Source organism: Bos taurus, chromosome 28, assembly GCF_002263795.3.
Source record: "Bos taurus isolate L1 Dominette 01449 registration number 42190680 breed Hereford chromosome 28, ARS-UCD2.0, whole genome shotgun sequence".
NCBI lineage: Eukaryota > Metazoa > Chordata > Mammalia > Artiodactyla > Bovidae > Bos > Bos taurus.
In genome coordinates this window covers 30,525,232-30,541,303 of record NC_037355.1, presented here as the reverse complement: position 1 = coordinate 30,541,303, position 16,072 = coordinate 30,525,232, and the positions used below count along the sequence as shown (strand labels likewise).

The 16,072-nt window shown below is 37.7% G+C and overlaps 1 protein-coding gene across 5 annotated transcripts in view; it reads right to left on the bottom strand.

The window, feature by feature from the left end:
• ADK (adenosine kinase) overlaps positions 1–16,072 on the bottom strand; it is a 543,729-nt gene that overhangs the window by 15,097 nt on the left and 512,560 nt on the right.

Sequence of the window (16,072 nt, the reverse complement as noted above, 5' to 3'; positions counted from 1 at the left end):
ATGTAATTAAAGCAAACCTGATATAATATTTTACAGCAACTAAGAGTGCTGAATTCTATATTCTCCCTGTCCTTTTCTTCGTGAAAATTTTGCTGTCATTTCTAGGTCAATTTGATTTTCAATATTTGGTTATTTTCCATCTGTCTTAGGTATCTACACTTCAGTGATGATTTTATGTGCTCCCTTAGACTGGTCTGCTATACCTTCTAAACCAATGGTTATCAGATATATGCTTCCACACGGCAAATGAGACAGTCAACTTAAAAGCTGTACTTTTATTTTTATTACCCATGCCTGCTCTAAGAGAGGGAATAAGCTATAAATTAAAACACTGACTAATCTGAATCCTCAATTTATTAGACTCATGCCACTATCACGCTAACACTCATATACTTATACAAACTTGTATAAGAAGCAAATGAAAATAAAAACCTAGAATGCTATCAAAAGTATTTTGGTTGATTCAATCAACCAACAGCTACTGAATACCTGCCATTACTAGGTAAGGTGCTAGACATCAAAGGATTCAAAGATGGATAAAACAGTGTTAATCCTTGAGGATTTTACAGTTTTTAGGAAAGCCATATAAATACTTTAAAAATAATCCTGGCAGAAGTGAGTAACATGAATTCACTAGGAAAGAGAGTGCTGGCAGAGAGCTCACATAGGCATCTCCTTCAGTATTCTGGGAGTGTTTCTCTAAGTGCAGTTCCTATACCAGCAGCTTTAGCGTAACCTAACCCCCATCCCAGACGTTATCAAATCAGAAACTCTGAGGACAGGACCCAGCAACTTATCTTTTAACAAGTCTTCCATGGGTTTCTGAATTCTAATGCACGCTCAAGTTTGAGAACCACAGGTCTAAAGTGACAGATAATAAGGGTAGGAAGGAGAATAAACAGTGATTTGATGTGGGTGCTGATGAAAGTTAAAAAGTTAAGAACAATTCTGTGGCTTAAAGCTTAGGTAACTGTGTAGAAAATGAAACAAGGGTTATGCCCCAGGCATACGTATGTATGCTCAGTGTACGTCAAACGCTCTTCATCGGAGTCTCATTGCTACTCCTGTGGAGAAGCTGCATTTCACAACACTTTCAGTAAGAAATAGCAGTAAAGATCCTAGGTAGGACATGACAAAGGCACTGTTATTGGAGGCACTGGACATCCCACTAGGCACTTTAGCAAATCAAATTTAGACATCTACTGGGTAACTTCAGTACACTCTGTGAAATCTTCCTGGGAGCCTCTGGCTTGTATGCTATTGCCTATTAACATCAGGAACTGATGTTCAGGATTATGATCCTGAGAATCAGTTTTCATATTCTGGCACTAGAGGTAAAGAACCTGCCTGCCAATGCAGGAGATGTAAGAGATGGAGGGTTCAACCCCTGGGTTGGGAAGGAAGATCCCCTGGAGGAGAAATGGCAACCCACTCCAGTATTCTTGCCTGGATATTCCCATGGACAGAGGAGCCTGGCGGGCTATAGTCTCTGGGGTTGCAAAGAATAGTATACAACTGAGCATCCACACACTTATAATAGCAAAGTTCAATCTTTTTTTTTCGCTTTTTCACTTTTATTTATTTTTTAAAAACTTTAAAATTTTGTATTGTGGTATGGCCAATTAACAATGTTGTGATAGTTTCCCGTGCACAGTGAGAGGACTCAGCCACACATATACACGTATCCATCCTCTCTCCAACTCCTCTCCCATCCAGGCTGCCAACAAACAGAGCACAGTTCCATGTGCTACACAGAGGTCCCTGAAGGTTACCCATTTTAAATATACCAGTGTGTACATGTCCATTCCACATTCCCTAACTATCCCTTCCCCCTGGCAACCGTAAGTTCATTCTCTAAGTCTGTGAGTCTGTTTCTGTTTTGTAAGTTAAGTTCATTTCTATCATTTCTTTTTAGATTACACATATAAGGGATGCCATATAATATTTCTCCTTCTCTACTGGACTTACTTCACTCAGTATTCACTCAGTATGACAATCTCTAGGTCTATCCATGTTGCTGCACATGGCCTTATTTTACTCTTTTTACTGGCTGAGTAATATTCCATTGTACATCTTCTTTATCTAACCTTCTATCAGTGGTCATTTAAGTAGCACAGTTTAATCTTAGGTGAAGGTGCCCTGATACTAAAGTATGGTCTAACCTGCTATTTCCTGACTCATTCCTTTTCTGACAAAATCCCTCAATAGCCAAGTTCTTAGATATACTAAGTTTATTTGATGTAGGAGGTAAGTTGGTTCTAACTATGTGTGTGATTAACTGACTTTATATCATACAGTGAATATTTACTGTCTATTCTCTGCCAGGTACTGTGGTGGATCCTGAGGATACATTGGAGAATAAGACACATAGAGACTCTATTCTCTTAAAGCTTGTATTTTAATGGGGGAGATTTTTTAAGAAGCAATAAGTCAGTGAATAAGTTAATAAGTAAGATAATTCCAGAGAATGTTAAGTGCTATTAGGAAAATGACTATGTGCAGCAGTACAGAAGAGTGAATGGAGCCATGTCAGACAGAATGATTAGAGAAAACTGTTAAGCTGAGACTGAGGATGGCAAAGACACTGCCATGCAAAGTAGGGAAGAGCATTCCAGGCCAAGGGAATTCCATGTACAAAGTGTCTAAGGCCTGAAAGAAGGCTTGCATAGCTAGAGCATGCAAGCAAAGGTGAAATTTATGCAGATTTTCTTCAGAATGTTTTTTTTAAAGTGCAAAACCCTTTAAAATGTTTACTAGTTGTATTAGTTTCCTTACAAACTAGGTGACCTAACATATCAGACATTTATTCTCTCATGGTTGTTGTGGCCAGATGTCCAAAATCAAGGGCCCATGATCCCTCCAAAGGCTCTAGAGGAAAATCTCCCCTTGCCTCTTCCAGCTTTGGGTGGCTATTGGTATTCCTTGGGTTATGGCCACATCTCCCTGTCTGCTCTGTCCTCACAGTAACTTCTGCTCTGTGTATTTAATCCCCCTATGCCTCTTTCTTATAAGGACATTTTTGTTGTAATTTCAAGCCCACTGAGATAATCCAGGATAATTTCATATGAAGAGCCTAAACTTAATTACATCTGTAAGACCCTTTTGCCAAATAAGGTAACATTCCAAGGTTCTGGGGATTAAGATATGGACATATCTTTATGGAGGTGAACTTTAGCCCACTACAGTCTGCCTTCTGGACCCCAAAATTTATGTCTGTCCCCTGTGCAAAATATATTCACCCTACCCTAATATTCCCCAAAGTCTCAAACCTAAAGTTTAAACTCTCGTCCAAACATCATCAGTTCAAAAGTCCCAAATCTCATCTAGATCATCTAAATCAGCAACAGGTCAAACCCTGGGGTAAAATTCCTTTGCATCTGTGAATCAGAGAAACAAGACATCAACAGGGCTCCTGCTTTCCAAATGCAGTGGTGGGATAGGCGTATGATAATAGTTATAGACATTCCTATTCCAGAAGGAAGAAAATGGAACAGATATAGAAAGGAGTTCCTTGTCTTGACGATTTTCAGAATTTGGCCAGGCAGAATTCCCTCCCCTGGTGGCTCAGATGGTAAATGCCAAAGACCTAGGTTTGATCCCTGGGTTGGGAAGATCTTCTAGAGAAGGGCATGGCAACCCACTCTAGTATTCTTGCCTGGAGAATCCCATCGACAGAGGAGCCTGGAGAGCTACAGTGCATGGGGTCACAAAGAGTTGGACATGACTGAGAGACTAAGCACATGGGAAGCTACTGTAGTAAGTAAAAAATAGGCCTGAGTTAAAGTGGTAGATCTGATAAAGCAGAAAAACAGATGGATTTGAGATGAGTTGATATGAGATATATCCTTAAAACTGAGTCAAAAGAACTCACTGAAGGTTTGAACAGAGGGAAAGGAAAATATTGAGTATGATCCCTAGATTTCTAGCTTAAGATATAAGGTGTTTGATGTTCCATGTGTTGTGTGATAGATGGATCATGCTGTAGGGAACATTTTCAGAACTCTAAGTACGAGAAAAAGGGTAAAGACAAGGCATGTATGTACACGCAGCCCTTTAAAGGCTCCATCCATCACCCTTTTAAGAAAAACTGCTTAGGGAGGGAGGAGGGAGGAGGGTTCAGGATGGGGAACACATGTATACCTGTGGCGGATTCATTTTGATATTTGGCAAAACTAATACAATTATGTAAAGTTTGAAAATAAAATTAGAAAAAAAAAAAAAGAAAAGAAAAACTGCTTCACCTTCAGCATTGTTGAGGTGGTCAGTTGATGTATTTTGAGCATACAAATCAACCCCTGGATCAAGGCCAGGACATCTGACCCAAGATATTCTTCCAGTGTCCTATTTATGAATAGCACAAGAAGTAAATTGAGCTAACCTGGTGTTCTCTTTGAGGAGCCAGAATGGAAAAAAAAGAAAGACCAAGAAGGAAGAAGCAGAGATACAGTGAAGCTGAGTAACATTAGTGCATAAGCACTGGAGTAAAGATCCATGAATTTCTGCTGTTGAGGTCTCTAGAACTGTTGGGTTCTAGAATCATCATCTGGCTCCATTCTCAGCAAAAACCTGTCCAGTCATGGTTCTTGCCTGAGATTCCTTTTATGACAGGTAACACTTAATGAGTCCTTACTAAGTATTATGTATTGTGCTTTGTAAACATTGTTACATTCAACCTTTACAATAACCCAAATGAGAGTTACTTTGTCCTCTGTTCATAGATGCGAAAACTGAGGCTCAGAGATGTCAAGTAACTAGTTCCACAACTAGTTAATGGCAGAACCAGGACTCAAATCCACATCTTTTGACCCACTGTCTTAACCACTATGTTATAATGTCTCCTTTAATGCTAATGTGCTTCCTTAAAAAACAATCCTTATTCTGAGCTAGATGAAATGGGTTTCTGTTCCTTTGACCAAAGGAGTCAGATGAAGCCAAAGTATGGCTGCCCTACTAGATCCTGCACCACTCCCTGCTTCCATGACAACAAGCTTCCTCATATAGCTATCATTCTCTAGAAACGAAGAGAACAAAATTAATTACTATATTGTAGGGATTTTAAAATATAAAAAACAGAATGATATATTATAATCATAAATCTATATCCTTTCCTTTTCCTCTGTCTTTGACTACTTCAACATAGAATAAAGATGGAAATACAGCTCTGAAAAATCAATTTCTTCCTCTACCCTCTGAAAAATTAAAAGAAGCAGCTCTAGTGGTGCCCAGTTACATAACAAAATTTTACAATCTGCTACTTCAAGGTTTAAAAGTTTAACTCAGGGTAGAATTTGGCTTATAACTATATAGCATTTCAAAGGCAAAGAAAATGCTTCAATATCTTTCACTGTTTTTTTGACAGAGTCTGTTACTCCTAGGCTTTAGAAATGGTCATTCCTTAGATATCATCATTTTAATGAGTCATTTAGGTAAGCTGGGCAGTAGTGCAAGAAAGCATGAGTTTCTTATAAGGCAGCAAATAAATGACTGTAGATGATGGGGAAAAGACTAATTAAAAAAATCTATAATGGTAAAACTTATTTTTGATAAATTTTCAGTTTATGTTCATCATCCTAGGTATAACTCATTTCAACTGTGACTTATTCTAGTCATTTGCAAGGAGGCAAGTAAAGTGTTTATATGACCACCTTTTATCAAATTCAATAGCTCATATAGTTTTTATAGAAGGTAAGTAACTTCTTAATCTGACTCTTGTCTTTTTCACAGTTGTGCAATCAACTTTTATCTTCAAGATAACGACTTACAGCAAGCTAGAATATTTTAGATTCTTCTTTAATGAAGGAAGGTATTAAGAAACAAGGGTGGCATTTAGTTTTATGCGTCCAGGTCATGCTGCACTACAAAACCATTTAGGTTTACTAAAGATGCTAACTGGCTAATTTTTTTCCTTAATAGGATGTGTTTTAATTACTTTCTAATTGCTTTACTGTTTCTTTAAAATTGATTTTTCAGAAAGACCACGTATGTCTGTTGATATGAGTACAGATCACTGTCTCCTTACATTGTGTTCTAATGTTAGCTTAAATTACAAGAATGAAAAAAAGTCTGAAAAACCCTTAGCCATTAAATTTATATATTTAACAAGTCACGACCTTGAAATCTTGCTCTATCTGAAAGCACCATTAAAAATGCTTGATTATTATTACTAGAGGAAATTTTAAATAAAAGTTAATTAACCTACAAAACTCCCAGGCGGTTAACTGATTTTAGGGGCTAAATTTCTGGTACTTCTAATTATCCTCTGATGGCTTTACTTAGTGTCTCACAACCATGACAGATGACAATGAAAACCTGCAGTGAAATTCATCCACCCTGACACTGTGCTAAGCACCAGCTTCTCCCTCTCCAAGTAAAATCAATACTCTGTTTGAGTAAACACATTTACAGCTTTATTAGGATGTCTTGCTTGTTCTGTAACAGCTACTTGAAGCTGTGGTAACAAATCGACTCAACTCAGTTAAACCTAGAGAGCTGGGTAAGAGGCCCATCGATAAGGTTGTTATAAAAATAAACTGCAGGAGATCAGAAAGCTGGAGCAAACAGTCTGGCAAATGTCAATATTTTCCCTTACAGAGGATGACAAAAACAGTGAGATCATGTGGAAAGCCTTTTTTTTCCCCTTAAAAATGTCTCTTGTTTCAAATGGATGAAGCATTTCTACCTTTTGTGCACAACTCTTCCGAATGAAATTTTTACCTCCTAATTCCCATGTGCATCTGAACAGAAAGCTGATGTAAATACTTGATATTTCTTCTGCCTTTTCAGAATCTTTATTTTCCTTTATATTAAGTGGCTTATTTTGGTCTTCATTGACTTTATAAAATAACCTTATTCAAGTTATCTGGAATACCCATGGTGATTCAGTCTTACCTTCTTTTTATTAATGAAACAAAACTATCACCAAAATTTGGGAATTCACAGCGTTCACTCTTGCCATAGCATCTGAGACCTGATGTTCTACCTTCCAAATTAGGTCTTCCAAATTAACGTATTTAACAAGAGCAAACACTGTTAGCTATAGACAGACGACACAACCTCCTGATGAGTGGCAGTACATAAAAATGTCTGCTACCTATTAGGCGCAAGCCTCCACAGTGGCTACAGCTCTACCAAACAAGAACTCATATACCCTCTTTTAGATGTTCACAGGTTGCTCAAAGAACTAACATATGGCAGGAAATTCCCACTTCAATTTGGCTGGCTTAGACTACCCAGATGTGACAAAGTAATGGTTTCCCCCTGCTGAAAAAGCCTGAGACAGAAGCTTTTTTTTTTTTTCCTTTCATTTTCTATGTAGTTTAGTTAGTAAAATTTTGTTTTGACTTCATATTGACTACCAGCTAGTCATGAACTTAAACAACTTGTGACTCATATGTTAAAAAACACAGATTTTTCTGGAAAAAGGAAATCAACAAACATTAAGTTTTGAAATAACTTAAAAAGCTACTGTGCCTGTAAGGGTAAGGTCTGACCTAGCAGATATTTGCATAATGAAAACCAAAGCCTAAGTGGTGTCAGATGGTGTAGTGACTGACATGGACAGGAAGTCAATTCAGAGCGAAGGTTCCTTTATGATAGCTCAGCACAATATGCTCTCCCACACAAAGACAGCGACTGAGCAGTATGGTATAATACACAGGCAGTGATCAGTGCTGTAACAATGAGGATAACTTATTTCCTCTCTCTGGTATCTGAAAATGGAAACTTGTCAAACTCTATTAACATGGTGTGGGATATTACATTTGAATTATAAAAAAAAAAAATCCCAAACCAAGAAAACCTTTCAGTGCTCCTAATTCAGAAAATAAGCTCCTAAAGAGTACCAGAAAGCAGTATGTTTTACTTGTATGGATAAGGTGCCCTTACACCCCAACCCCTTTCAAAATACTGCTGTAATGATCATTACTCCTTATGGAACAACAACGTACACGATGAGATTAGAATCTGAATTCTAAACCTAACCTGTGAGCTCTTGATGTGGTTCCAAAAATAAAAGTTTAGCACATGCTTCTCTTTACTGTGAAAGCTTTAACATCTTGGATACCCACACACCAAAAACAAAAAAAAAACTACATCAAAGGCTTCTATCCATTTGGGGTATTGACTCTTGACCTATATATTTCCAAAAGGCGTACTTAACTGACAACTTTCATTTGGCTTATGAACATATGTAATTACTGGATCATGAATTAATGAATTAGGAGATCTAGCTTCTAGTATTGCATATTTGCAATTAACTCCCTTTCTTTGGTCTCACTTTCCTCATCCATCAAATGGGGGCTTTTTAACAGATCATGTTAGGTTTTCATAACTAACATCAACCCATTCAAGGGAACTCTTTTATGAACTGCTAAATAAAATGTGGATAAGGTCATATGGGGGATTTGTTTAACCTAATTTCATTTTGATTCAGATAAGACCTCATTTGAACATGGTTTCACTATTGAAAACAGTTTGAAAACCTGAAAACCAGGAAACATGATTTAAAAAAATACTCCCTTTCAGCACTAACATCTTAAGCAATAATAATTAAAAACAAAAAGGCACATCAGGACAAAGTCATAGCTGTGGGAATAAGGAGATGATAGTAAGATTATTTATGCTTCAATTCATATGCAAGATAAGTAATTTTGTTACTATTTAACTCAATTCAAAAACCTGTGTTTGATCAACTGACAATTCTTCACAGCAGGGTGGTTTTAAAATTCTAAGAGCACTTGATGACAGAGACTGGTTTTAATTTGCCATTTATTTCATGGGCTAGAAATAAAAGGTACATATCTTAACTTCATAAAACGTCAATGTAAACTAGATAATTAAATGAAAAATAAATTAAGATCCTGTGTTCATACCCCAGGTTTGGGAACTCATATCTGATGGGATAATAGCTGTGAATTTAGTGATCATGTCGATAAATTTTTGTTTTATTCAGACTTCTGTTGACAGTAAACAGCCATCTGACAACAGAGGTTAGACTTCATACAAGTTTTCATATAGTTTGGATGTTGTTTCTAATAATTTATTTGATTATACTAATAACAAAGCCAATAAAGGCACATGGTAACAAATCCAAACATTCCTGAGACAAGATTTCCAATTGAATTATTTAGCTTTGTGAAAACTTACTATACTGCTCCTACCTTTTTTTTCATTTTGCTATTGACTGATGAAATTTCTGTCGACTGGCCCCAGTCTACAGACTAGTGGTTAGAAAGGCACTTTGGATATTTCTCCTCATTTGGAGGGGAAGACAAGGATATACTAATGGAATTGAGTATAACAAAATGATCAGAGTTAAGAACTTTGCAGTCAAACTTTAAGTTCGAATCCTGGCTTTCACTGTGACCTTGGGCAAATTACTTAATCTCTCGAACCTCTGAGACTAGAGGAACTCCCAGTTGAGCCTGGGCCCAGCTGTCAATTCACAGATTTGTGGAGCTAAATAAATGGTTGTTTTTCAGGTCACTAAGTTTTGAGGGTGGTGTGTCACACAGCAAAACCTAAATGATACTGGCTGTATGAATCAGACAGATAAGGTAGGTAACACTGACCAAATCCATATAATAGCAGCATAAACTGCTGCTGGATTCAAATTAGTTCTATTTGACTCACAAACGTTAAAAGTTGGAAAACTTACACACATAAATTTTATCATGTCACTTCTAAGAAAATCAACTTCAGAAAGTTTTGCTTAGGATATTTCTTCTGCCCTTTTCCACCAAATGAAATCTTATAAATACCAACGCTGTTTCCTTAGAATAAGCATTTCTCAATAGCCTTCAAACACAGGAAATGTAAGGTTGATCTTTGGGCTTCCCAGGAGACTCAGTGTAAAGAATCCACCTGCAATGCAGGAGACGTGGGTTTGATTCCTGGGTCATAAAAGATACCCTGGAGAAGGAAATGGCAATCCACTCCAGTATTCCTGCCTAGGAAATCCCACAGAGAGAGGAGACTGCCAGATTCTTTTTGGAGTCACAAAAGAGTTGGACATGACTTAGCAACTAAACAATAACAAGGTTCATATGTAAGCTTCAGGATCTGATAGCCTACACGGCTCAGCCTGTCTCTAAATTATCCAAATGGAAGACAAAGTCCTTTGGATTCCATTATCTATTAACAATTGCTTCTAGATGGAGGCCATCCAAGATACTATATCTTTGAGGGAACATTTCTAATGGTGAGAAATTTCAGACTTTATCCTAAAATCATCCTGTATCCCATGTGAATGAAAGTTATTTCTCTTTTTTGTTAAGGCTTGAGGATCATCTTTACCTCTTTAGACAAACAAAGGCTTAAATAATCTTTGGCAAGGTTCATGAAATTTGGTCCTGGTCCAATGTCAGCATATTGAAATCTCTAGATGTGAAACATCAGCATAGCATGTCATGAAGAATCCTAGGACTGTGCAAGGTGTGAATCTCTTTTCCCTTCCCCCTTGCATGAACTTGAGCTGATGTCTGTGTTGTGTGTCAAATTCCTAATGACCAAGTCTGGTGTGCTGCCATCAGGGCATCACAAAGAGTCAGAGACGACTGAGCAACTGTACAACAACAAATGGCCAAGTGTATTCTATTCCTCATTTAATGGTTTTAAGGGAAACTGCTTAAGAAATTGAACACTAAAGACATCCTGCTAGAGATAAAAGACAGAGAAGGGATTGTTGTTGCTGTGGGACATGGTAGGAATATGCAGCAATCTTCTCGGTTACCATGCACAAGTAAATCTTCTGCATACAGTGCGTCATATGAAGGTTTTGGTTTTTGAATAAAGAAGTGTGAGAAATGATATATTCAACATGTACCAAGCTATTTTCTAGTCCTCTGAGTTGATAGCAAAGGAAGGGGGTTGTGCAGGAAAAAAAAAATCATAAGAATTCTGCATCACTTCTTTGTGTAGCATAATGAAGCAGCAGTTTAGAAAAATGGGAGAGTAAGCTATTAATACAAATGTTTGGGAACAAAAGGCAAGGTAAAAATAGAAAATACAAACATAATTTAGATTCCCTATGGTTTTTAGAAATATAGACAGGTGCTACTTGAAAAGGAAGTAGTATCTCTGCTCTAGAAACTTAAATCATTTAAAAAAAAACCATCTTTTCTGAACATAAGTTAGAAAGTGAAGTTAATGCTCCTGTTTATTAGATGAGAAATAGGATAATTATTTACAGTGTGATTGCTAAGTAGCTTTAAAAGTTATTTGCATATTATAGGTAATATCTTTTAGGAAAATTCATTTTCCCTGCAAAAGCTGTCATGGGAATTTGAAAATAAAAATATTAAAGGCAGCACAGTTACTCTACTATCATTCCAAATAAACTGTTCTAAGCTATATATGGCTTTTAACCATTATTTAATGAAGCTTTTTAAATCCTAAGAATGCTGGCCCTTGAGTGAGGTCTCTAGTCTTTTATCTGAGAGTTATATTAATATATATGTGCCTGGGAATAATCTGTCAAAGGTGTACTCAGTCTAAAAATGATTAGCAAATCTAGTCCATATTCCTACAGCTGCCATGAAACATGACTAAATCATATTAGATTAACACAAGCTGGTATTGATAGCCCACTGGGAACATATTGATTAGGTCCCCTTTCATGGTATTTGTTATGATTTTTCTTCTCAGTTTCATTTACTGGGAAGACACAGGGGAAGGGATTTCACTGGGAACAATGACAGTGCCTGTCACAAAATGTTCTCAATGTTTCCATTTGTTACTATGGCAGTGACAAAGAGGGTTCCAAATGAAAAGGCAGACCTGCTGTGACAAAGCACAGCAGGACAACAGGAAGAAATTTTCTACTGACCTGGGAAATTAGGAAATCATACTTAGAGATTATAGAATTGTCTCCATTTCCAAGGGTACAATCGTAGTGCTTGGGCTTTTGAGGGAGAATGTGAAAAGGGCAGTTCCATCAGGGCTGGCAAGTGACACGTAAGAAAAGTGCTGAAGATCTACAAACAGAACAAGGAGGTATGCTTGTAGAGGTCAGAGGTATTTGTCACCGTCACTAAACCCTTAAGATGGAACTATGAATTTAATTTATGTACATTTGGGGTAGTCATTTTAAAATTATACATCAATGATGTAGTCATGTCCCTTTTATGTGGCTAATAAGAATACATGGCACTCTGGTATTGTGATATGCAATATCACCACATGGTAGGTGAAGTCATCATTTATCTAAGAACTTAAATTTGGGACTGGAATACAGTTATGCAAATTCACAAAAGAAAGAAATGCTTTTAAGCCAGCAAAACTTGAAAGTAATAGGAGGAATATTTTAACCATCTAAAGATAAAATGTGTCAATCAGAAAGGAGGTATATTAATCAGGCAATAAAGCACAAAAAAGAAACTACATAACACACGCAAATGTTGCCACTGCCTCTCCATTCATGTTCAAGCCAAAGGAGTATGCTTTCCCAGGTACAGAGATGGAAGTAGGGGATTTTAACCAATGGATTTTTTACTTTTCAAACTAACAAGACCATCTCTATTGTAAGACAGATGCATCAGCCTGGTGCTGTTAAACAGTTGGTTCATATAACTCCCTCCATTCAGATTCCATGCTGGCCAAGCAAGTTTATGATCTGTCTTTCAGTACCTCTGTAGCGCCATCAATTCCACTGCTTAGCAAGAAGTTCCCGGTTCAAACTCACCGGGAATTCCAGTCCTTTGATTCTCTTCCCTTTCTCCTCTTTCTTTTCTGCAACAATCTTACCCTAGAGTTCTCAGAATCCCATCAGATAACAAGAGCTCCTGTTCAATAAATGAAGTCATCGATGCAGACGACAGGAAAATTCTCTTCGGCAAAACCAATTATTATTAGTAAGGCTGGTCTGTGGTTCTGAGTCCTAATGATGAGAATTCCCTAAACGTTTACAGAAGCAGAACAGTTAGTTCATACTGCCTATCTCTGCTAATTTCTAGCTATGAGACTTTGGGCAAGTTACCCAACCCTTCTGTTTCTCAGCTTTATTATCAGTAAAATGGGGTTAAATATGACTTATCCAGGAGCTTTTATGAACATTAAATGAGTTGATACATGTAAAGTGCATAGGATATTGACTGGCTTGGGGCACTACGTGTCACTTATTGCTATTACTGTATTGCTTGACTTAAGTAAACAGAATGTGCTGAACTAGCCAACATTAGTATTCTTTGTTAAGTGAAGTGAACCCGCTCAGTCGCGTCCGACTCTTTGCAACCCCGTGGACTGTATCCCGCCAGGCTCCTCTATCCATGGGATTCTCCAGGCAAGAATACTGGAGTGGGTTGCCATTTCCTTCTCCAGGGGATCTTCCCAACCCAGGGATCAAACCTGAGTCTCCCACATGGCAGGCCGATGCTTTATCCTCTGAGCCACCAGGGAACACTTATTAAAATTCTTATTAAAGAATTCAGGGAATTTAATAACACTTATTAAAATTCAGGAAATTCTTTGTTAAAATAACATTATTTATCTCATTGCATGACTCAGTCTTTCAGGATCTGATTATCTTGTGAAGCAATGAGAGTAGGTTAAATGAAAAAATGGATACCTAATTGAGATATGCAGATGACATGATCCTTATGGCAGAAAGTGAAGAACTAAAGAACCTCTTGATGAAAGTGAAAGAGGAGAATGAAAAAGTTGGCTTAAAGCTCAACATTCAGAAACGAAGATCATGGCATCTGTTCCCATAACTTCATGGGAAATAGATAGAAACAGTGGAAACAGTGGCTGACTTTATTTTTGGGGGATCCAAAATCACTGCAGATGGTGACTGCAGCCATGAAATTAAAAGACGCTTACTCCTTGGAAGGAAAGTTATGACCAACCTAGATAGCATATTCAAAAGCACAGACATTACTTTGCCAACAATGGTCTGTTTAGTCAAGGCTATGGTTTTTCCAGTAGTCATGTATGGATGTGAGAGTTGGACTATAAAGAAAGCTGAGTGCAGAAGAATTGATGCTTTTGAACTGTGGTATTGGAGAAGACTCTTGAGAGTCCCTTGGACTGCAAGGAGATCCAACCAGTCTATCCTAAAGGAGATCAGTCCTGGGTGTTCATTGGAAGGATTGATGTTGAAGCTAAAACTCCAATACTTTGGCCACCTGATGCGAAGAGCTGACTCATTGGAAAAGACCCTGGTGCCGGGAAAGATTGAAGGCAGGAGGAGAAGGGGACGACAGAAGATGAGATGGCTGGATGGACATGAGTTTGAGTAAACTCTAGGAGTTGTTGATGGACAGGGAGGCCTGTTGTGCTGTAATCCATGGGGTCGCAAAGAGTTGGACATGAATGAGCAACTGAACTGAACTGAATTGAGGTTTTATCAGTAAAGTTCTGCCTAGTTTCAGCCTGCCTTCCACTTTCTCTATACTGATTTCAACAATCTGTAGTGAAATCCAGGGTATGATGAAAGTGAATCAAGCGAGGAAGCTGCCAACATATTACAAAAGAGGTTGGCAAACCATAACCTAAGGGTCTGACCCAGCCTGTGGTCTGCTTTTTTACAGTTGGAGAGAGAAGAAAGGTTTTCACAGTTTTAGAGTACTGTAAAAAATGAAAAAACAAAACAAGAAACAAGCCAGAAAACAAATGAGAAGAATATGCGATATAGCCTGTATATGGTTTGCAAGGCCTAACATATTTACTACCTGGCCCTTTAGGAAAAAAAGTTTGCAGGTCCCTGTTCCACACTCTTTCCTTTTTATTTACCTCACTGTACCCCAACCATAAGTATATACTGAGCTTGAGTAAGAAAAACAAGATAAACAGGCTGAAAATCCTCGAAGAGCCCAAGTGCTTTGATGATATAGTTTATTTATCACTCTAACCATAATACAAATGGGTACTGGCTGTTCCTACTTTCCTATCCTAAGAATGACTTTTCTCTTCCTCAGGAAGTCTACATATTCCTACCTTGTACTGGAAACATTATAGGAGGTTAGGGGTCTATGGAGAAGGCAATGGCAACCCACTCCAGTACTCTTGCCTGGGAAGTCCCATGGATGGAGGAGCCTGGTGGGCTGCAGTCCATGGGGTCGCCAAGAGTCGGATGCGATTGAGCAACTTCACTTTTCACTTTCATGCATTGGAGAAGGAAATGGCAACCCACTCCAGTGTTCTTGCCTGGAGAATCCCAGGGACGGGGGAGCCTGGTGGGTTGCTGTCTATGGGGTCACACAGAGTCGGACACTACTGAAGCAACTTAGCAGCAGCAGCAGCAGCAAGGGTCTATAATGGAATTGCTGTTGCAAGGCTAGGAAACCCAGGTCTGAGGATCAGAAGTAGTGGCTAATTAGGCCACCATCATCATATCATCATCATTATATTTATGGTGGCCTCAGGAAGTACCAAACTAAATAGCAAAGAAAGAGAATTCTAACTGTTTTAAGTATTTTTAAATGCTTAAATAATACACACAAAAGTTATAAGTTTATAAGTTTCTGTACTAAGATTACTGGTTTAACCAATTTTTAACCAGGAAATCAATAGTGTCTCCTTAAGGTATTACAGAATTTGAACCAATTCTGGATAAGGTGTTTTTAGGTTACATGGTATTAGATTTTACATGGTATTAGACCTCTGAAGCAGCATGGAATAGAAAAAACAGCTGCAAAATCCTCTAATCACTGGTGAAAACTTTCAGAGCAAAGAAATAAAAGATACATGAATGACAGCAAAGTAGCACAGTATTTGTTGAATGCACATGTACTCTTTCCAAAGAACAGGGCATGGTGCATGCTACCAGTATTATGGTTAACAGTTTAAGACTAGTAATGAAAAGTTTCAAAGAAGGAAACATGAAAAATTCATGCTAGTGAAATAGAATATTAAAATAAAAAGAATATAAATATTTTAAACAATACTAAGTTAAAACCGTTACATAATCTCAAATAAGTTTCCCACAATTCAAATTATACTCCAAGGAAAAAGGACAAGGGTCAGTTCCATTTACCTTTCTTTCTTTGATGTTATGAGAACTAAAGATCAGGAGGGACTCTTCTGGGCTATCATTCAGGAATCTAAAGCTTTCTAGAGATCTTAACCTAGCTTAACT